Below are 6,939 nucleotides of genomic sequence, written 5' to 3' on the forward strand. Positions count from 1 at the left end.
TCACAAGACCAACGAGTTTGAGAAGGAGTTTGCTTGGATATGACTCACCAAGAAACAAGACAAGTTCTAAACAAAGAACAAAGAGTTTAACTCAAAAGGTTTAGACAAAATCGATTATCTTATTCCAATAGAAGAGTTTTCTTACTTATAGAGTTTTGTAGATCTAGGCAATAAATAGAAAAGTAGATCTAGATCTAGATAAGACACAGAAATAAAGAGAGAAGACTAGTCAAAGTGACCGTTCGGCTTCTGTCCAGATGCATCCGAACCGGCTAAGTCCAAAGCGGAAAGGATCAGCACATAGGCGGGACGATCAGCAAGGGCCGCGGGATGTTCTGATCGGACAAGTTGCATTCCAACAAAGCGCAAGTCTTCTGATAGCTTAAGGATCCTTGCCTTAGAAAAATATCCAAAGGAAAAGTCCATGATCGGATCAAACGAGGTAGAGAGATCATCTGCACGGTCGTCGGTACATGCGGTATGAGCCAAAGGAGAGAAGCCATGGTCTGATTCGTAGTTGGCTCAAGCTAAGTTGATTCTGGCTTGACCATCTGTCCTGGCTTGTCGAGTTGGCCGGGAAAGACGAGCATCAGTTCGGTCAGTTCGATCATCTGGTCGGGGATTTGGACGTTCGCGGGTCAAGCCGTTACACGGCCCGATTGGTCAGTCTGATCTGATTGGAAGGATGAACCTCAACTGGAACGTCTAGAACGTTCTTATCGGTCTGGTCCATGGACTGGGGCACATCATTCCCTCCTTCTTTAAAAGGATTTGTCCACAAATCTGGATCATCTACAAGAGAAGGGGAAAGATCAGACCCATTAAAACTCGAAGAAATATCATACTTACCTTGTAAGTCAAGCTGATAAGCATTGTCATTGATCTTCCTAAGAATCTTGAATGGACCATCGATCCGAGGTATAAGTTTAGACTTTCTTTCTTCTGGAAACCGTTCTTTCCTCAAGTGAACCCAAACAAGATCACCCTCTTTAAAGATCACCTCATTTCTCTTCTTGTTGGCATATCTTTTGTATCCTTCGGTTTTGGCTTCAATGTTTGCACGAACCTGCTCATGTAGCTTCTTGATAGTGTCTGCTTTCCTCTTTCCATCTGTGCTAACTCTTTCACTTAAAGGCAACGGCAAAAGATCAAGTGGAGATAAAGGATTAAAGCCATAAACGACTTCAAAAGGTGAGAACTTAGTAGCATAATGCATAGCATGGTTATAAGCAAACTCAACATGAGGCAAACATTCTTCCCAAAGATTAAGGTTTTTCTTAACCAATAATCTAAATATTCACTACTTCAGTTTGACCATCAATTTGTTGGTGACAAGTTGTAGAGAACATCAATCTTGTTCCTAATTTAGACCACAAAGTTTTCCAGAAATAGGTAAGGAATTTAGCATCATGATCAGAGACAATGGTTTTAGGCATTCCATGCAATCTAACAGTTTCCCTAAAGAACAATTCAGCAACTTGCACAACATCATCAGTTTTATGACATGGAATGAAGTGAGCCATTTTCGAAAACCTATCCACAACCACAAAGATGGAGTCTCGGCCAGTTTTAGTCCTAGGTAAACCAAGAACAAAATCCATAGAAATATCTACCCAAGGATGAGAAGGAATGGGTAGAGCCGAATACAAACCGTGATTGGACGCTTTGGTTTTGGATTTCTTGCATACCACACATCGGCCACAAATCCTCTCAACGTCCTTCATCAAGCTTGGCCAGTAGATGTGATCATAAACCGTATTATATGTCTTCTTGACTCCAAAATGTCCCATAAGACCTCCTCCATGAGATTCCCTGAGAAACAACTCCCTCAAAGAACATTGGGGCACACACAAACGGTTATCAAAGAACAAAAATCTAGACTTTTGAAAGTACTTTCCGTAAGCCACTTTGGAACACTTCTGGAATATTTCTTTGAAATCCGGATCAGTCTCATACAAGTCTTTGCTAAATTCAAAACCAAGTAGTTTTGTTTCAAGGGCTGAAAGAAGAGTGTACCTTCGGGACAAAGCATCAGTCACAACATTTTTCTTACCTTGCTTGTACTTGATAACATAAGGAAATGTCTCAATGAACTCAACCCAACGTGCATGTCTCTTGTTCAGCTTCTGTTGACCCTTAAGATGTCTCAAGGACTGGTGGTCTGTGTGGATAACAAACTCCTTAGGCCAAAGATAGTGTTGCCACGTTTACAGAGCTCTCACCAAAGCATATAGCTCCTGGTCGTAGGTGGGGTAGTTGAGTGTGGCACCTCCAAGCTTCTCACTGAAGTAAGCAATGGGTTTCCTATCCTGCATCAAGACAGCACCAATTCCAACTCCGGAAGCATCACATTCAATCTAAAAAGTTTTAGAAAAATCAGGAAGTACAAGTAAAGGAGCATGAGTTAACTTCCCTTTTAACATCTGAAAAGCTTCTTCTTGGGCTTGTTCCCATTTGAAACCGACGTTCTTCTTGATCACTTCAGTCAGCGGAGTAGCAATGGAACTGAAGTCTGGAACAAACCGTCTATAGAAACCGGCCAGACCATGAAAGCTTCTTACCTCGCCCACAGTCGATGGACTCGGCCAGTCTCGGATGGCTTTGATTTTCTCCTCGTCCACTCTAAGTCCCTCAGCACCTACAAGAAAACCCAAGAACACCACGTGATCTGTTCCAAAAGAGCATTTACCAAGATTGGCAAAGAGTTTTTCTTTTCTAAGAACTTCAAGAACAGATTTTTGATTCATCTTATGATCTTCAATGTTTTTGCTATAGACAAGAATGTCATCAAACTAGACAACAACAAAATGACCAATGAAAGCCCTCAAGACATGATTCATCAAACGCATGAAAGTGCTAGGTGCATTAGTAAGACCAAATGGCATGACAAGCCATTCATACAATCCTAACTTGGTTTTAAATTTGGTTTTCCACTCATCACCTTCTTTCATCCTAATCTGGTGATAGCCACTTTTCAAATCAATTTGAAAAGACACATGATCCATGCAACTCATCAAGCATGTTATCTAGCCTAGGGATGGGATGCCTATACTTTACTGTGATGTTGTTGATGGCACGGCAGTCCATACACATGCCCCAAGAACCATCCTTTTTGGGCACGAGAAGGACAGGAACGGCACAAGGACTGAGGCTTTCCCGCATGTAGCCTTTCTCTAGAAGGTCACCAATCTGTTTCTGAAGTTCCTTGGTCTCCACCGGATTGGTACGATAAGCTGGCCGGTTTGGTTGAGACGCACCTGGAACAAGGTCTATCTGATGTTCAATGCCTCGTAGTGGTGGCAATCCCTTAGGATTCTCATCTGGAAAGACATCAAAATACTCCTGCAAAACATCTAGAAGTTCACTCGGAATCTCCGGTGCAAGGTCAGAAGAAGAAGCCATAAGAGATTCTTTGTACACAAGTAAAAGAAATAACCTTTGAGAGTAAAGAGATTTTTTGACCTGACTTTGCTTTATATAGAAATTGGAGTTCCATTGGGATGATTCAGGTTCATCTGGCTTAGGTTCTTTGTCACGGCTCCTCTTGAGCTGGATTTGATCTTCATGAACCTCCAAAGGTGTCAAAGGAACAAGCATGATCTTCTTTCCTTTATGATCAAAGGAGTGTCATTTTGTGAAGCCATCATGTACGGCTCTCTTATCAAATTACAATGGCCGGCCCAAGAGAATGTGGCATGCGTCCATAAGAAGGACATTGCAAACAACCTCGTCCTCATATCGGCCAATGGTAATAGGGAAAGTAACTTGCTCTTTCACATACTATTCTCCAGCCTCGTTTAGCCATTCCAACCTGAAAGGACGAGTAGCAAGTCCTAGTTTCCTGACAAGAGTGTCACTAGCAACATTAGTACAACTCCCACCATCAATAATCAAAGAACAAACCTTTTCAGAAACTAAGCAACGAGAATGAAAGAGATTCTCCCTTTGTTCCTTTTCATTGGTTTTGGGTTGGACACTAAAAGATTTTCTTGTGACAAGTAGAGGACCATGAACTGGATAGTCGAAGCAAGCCTCCTCATCATAGATCGGATCGGAATTATCATCAAAGGCTGGATCAGAAACATCCACCAAGCGGCCGTCCGTCTCATCGAAGATAGACTCGACCATGCCTTTCCTCGCAACAACTAGTGGCCCGTGATGCGGATATCCAAAGGATTTGTCCTCATCATCAAAGATCGGACCAAGATCTTCTTTGTCCTCCTGTTCATCCTCAGATTCAACTTCTCCATTCTCCATGAGAATCATCACTCGTTGGTTATGACAGTTTTTGGCAAAATTTCCTAGACCTTGACATTTGAAACACCGAATGTCTCTTCCTCGGCCAGAAGCCTCCACTGCCTTCCTTTGTCATCACGAACAGGGACATCAGTTTTAAAAGCATTTTGTGTTGTGTTCTTGCTCGGCCAGAAGCCTCCACTGCCTTTCCTTTGTCATCACGAGCAGGGACATCAGTTTTAAAAGCATTATGTGTTGTGGAAGAAGACTTACCTTTGTCTTGATAGCTTGGCTTAGGAGCAAAGGCCGGTTTAGGAGAGTAGGCTGGTTTAGAGGTAATGGCCGGTTTTGAGAAACTCTTCCTCTTAAGTTGTTGCTCGATCAAGACGGCCTTTTGTAGCATCTGTTCCACACTACCATACTCTTGAAGCTCCATACGGTCTTGGATGTCACGGTTGAGGCCTGAAAGAAAGCGAGCCATGGTGGCGTCCAAAGGCTCGTCCGTGTCTGTTTTGGTCATCAAGACCTCCATTTCTTGGTAATAATCTTCCACAGACTTGGTTCCCTGAAGCAAGCGTCTTAACTTCTGGTGGAGGTCGCGGTGATAGTGGGCTGGCACGAATCATTTCCTCATCAGTACGGTAAGCTCATCCCATGTCTCAATCTGCCGTTCACCTGTTCTCCTCCTGTGGGTCAACACTTGATCATACAAATTAATAGCATAGCCAGAGAATTCAGTGGCAGCAAGCCTTACTTTCCTAAGTTCAGAATAATTTTGACAATCAAATACATGCTCAATTTTCCTTTCCCACTCATGAAAAGCATCAGGATCATTTTTACCATCAAAAGGTGGAATTTTCAGTTTCAATCCGTTCAAACTATCATCAGTACGACCAGTTCTAGCAAATGGATTGACATCACCTGGATCTCGGGTTCTAGGACCTCTTCTTGGACGGTATGCAGATCTGGCCTCGTCCTCTTGGTCGTCCTCCTCTCAGTCCTCATCGTCGGACCGGTTGTTCCTACGCGGACGGTCTCTTCTTGCTCCGGATCTAGGATGAGCTTGGCTGGACTGAAGCTCATCAAGCCTCTGATGGATCTGATCTAAACCTACGTTCAACATATTAGACATAGAATCATTCAAGGCACACATTTGAAGGTTAGACAATCCAGCAACTGAGTTTCCGGGATGGTTCCGTTCATCATCACTACCCATGGTTCCTGAAATTTCTTAAACACAAAACGTTAGATAAAAAATCCTCACACTCTCAAGTGTTTGATCCTCACCCACACACGTGTTTCTCTCGGTATTTGTATGGTCACACAACAAGTTTTCCCTCAAGGTTCTAAGAAGAACAAATCAAAGAGACTCAATGGACAAAATCCAAGCAAACACAAGGGAAGTTTTTAAGAGAGAAAGATAAGAGATTTTGGTTTTGGGAATCCGTTTTAACCACCTCAAAGGCTGCATTTCTCCTTAGCCAGCAGGTTTTCTCTTCCACCACCAATCCACAAATCAAACTTGAAACTTTACTTTTTTTTTTATGAAATCGTAGATCTCTCTTTTTTTTATAGGTGGATGGTAAAGAGGGGCCGAAATTCAAGATAGATAGAAAAAAAGAGGTGTTTATGAAGAAATGGAAGATGAGAAGATGGAATGATTTAGAAGATACCAAACGAGCGGCTCTGATACCACTTGAAGGACCCTAAGATCGGCTCGCTCGAATGGATCATATCTGGATATGAACTCCGATTGGAGAACTAGATGGATTGAAGGGTCGCATGAAGGTTGCAGAATGGCCTTCGATATTCCCGACTTCAATTGGTGCTTGATATGACTCACAAGTGCACCAAAGAAAGAATCTAGAATCGTTGCTTGATATGACTCACAAGACCAACGAGTTTGAGAAGGTGTTTCCTTGGATATGACTCACCAAGAAACAAGACAAGTTCTAAACAAAGAACAAAGAGTTTAACTCAAAAGCTGTAGACAAAATCGGTTATCTTATTCCAATAGAAGAGTTTTCATACTTATAGAGTTTTGTAGATCTAGGCATTAAAGAGAAAAGTAGATCTAGATCTAGATCTAGACAAGACACGTAAATAAAGAGAGAAGACTAGTCAAAGTGACCGTTCGGCTTCTGTCCAGATGCATCAGAACTGGCTAAGTCCAAAGCGGTAAGGATCAGCACATAGGCGGGATGATTAGCAAGGGCCGCGGGACGTTCTGATCGGACAAGTTGCGTTCCAATAAAGCCCAAGTATTCTGATAGATTAAGGATCCTTGCCTTAGAAAAATATCCAAAGGAAAAGTCCATGATCGGATCGAACAAGGTAGAGAGATCATCAGCACGGTCGTCGGTACATGCGGTACGAGCCAAATGAGCCAAAAGAGAGAAGCCATGGTTTGAATCGGAGTTGGCTCGAGCTAAGTTGATTCTGGGTTGACCATCAGTCCTGGCTTGTCGAGTTGGCCGGGAAAGACGAGCTTCAGTTCGGTCAGTTCGATCATCTGGTCGGGGATTTGTACGAAGCTCCAATCCGGACATTCGCGGGTCGAGCCGGTACACGGCCCGATTGGTCTGTCTGATCTGATCGGAAGGATGAACCTCAACTGGAACGTCTGGAACATTCTGATCGGTCTGGTCCATGGACTGGGGCACATCAGCTAAGGTTTTTCGGGAGGATATCGGCCTCCAGGTA

At 43.0% G+C, this 6,939-nt stretch overlaps 1 pseudogene; it reads right to left on the minus strand.

The window, feature by feature from the left end:
* Window positions 1–225: 225 nt before the first annotated feature.
* Window positions 226–5,452, minus strand: LOC106338273 (annotated as a pseudogene).
* Between the last annotated feature and the right edge of the window lie 1,487 nt (window positions 5,453–6,939).

The sequence above is a fragment of the Brassica oleracea genome, chromosome C4, assembly GCF_000695525.1.
Source record: "Brassica oleracea var. oleracea cultivar TO1000 chromosome C4, BOL, whole genome shotgun sequence".
NCBI lineage: Eukaryota > Viridiplantae > Streptophyta > Magnoliopsida > Brassicales > Brassicaceae > Brassica > Brassica oleracea.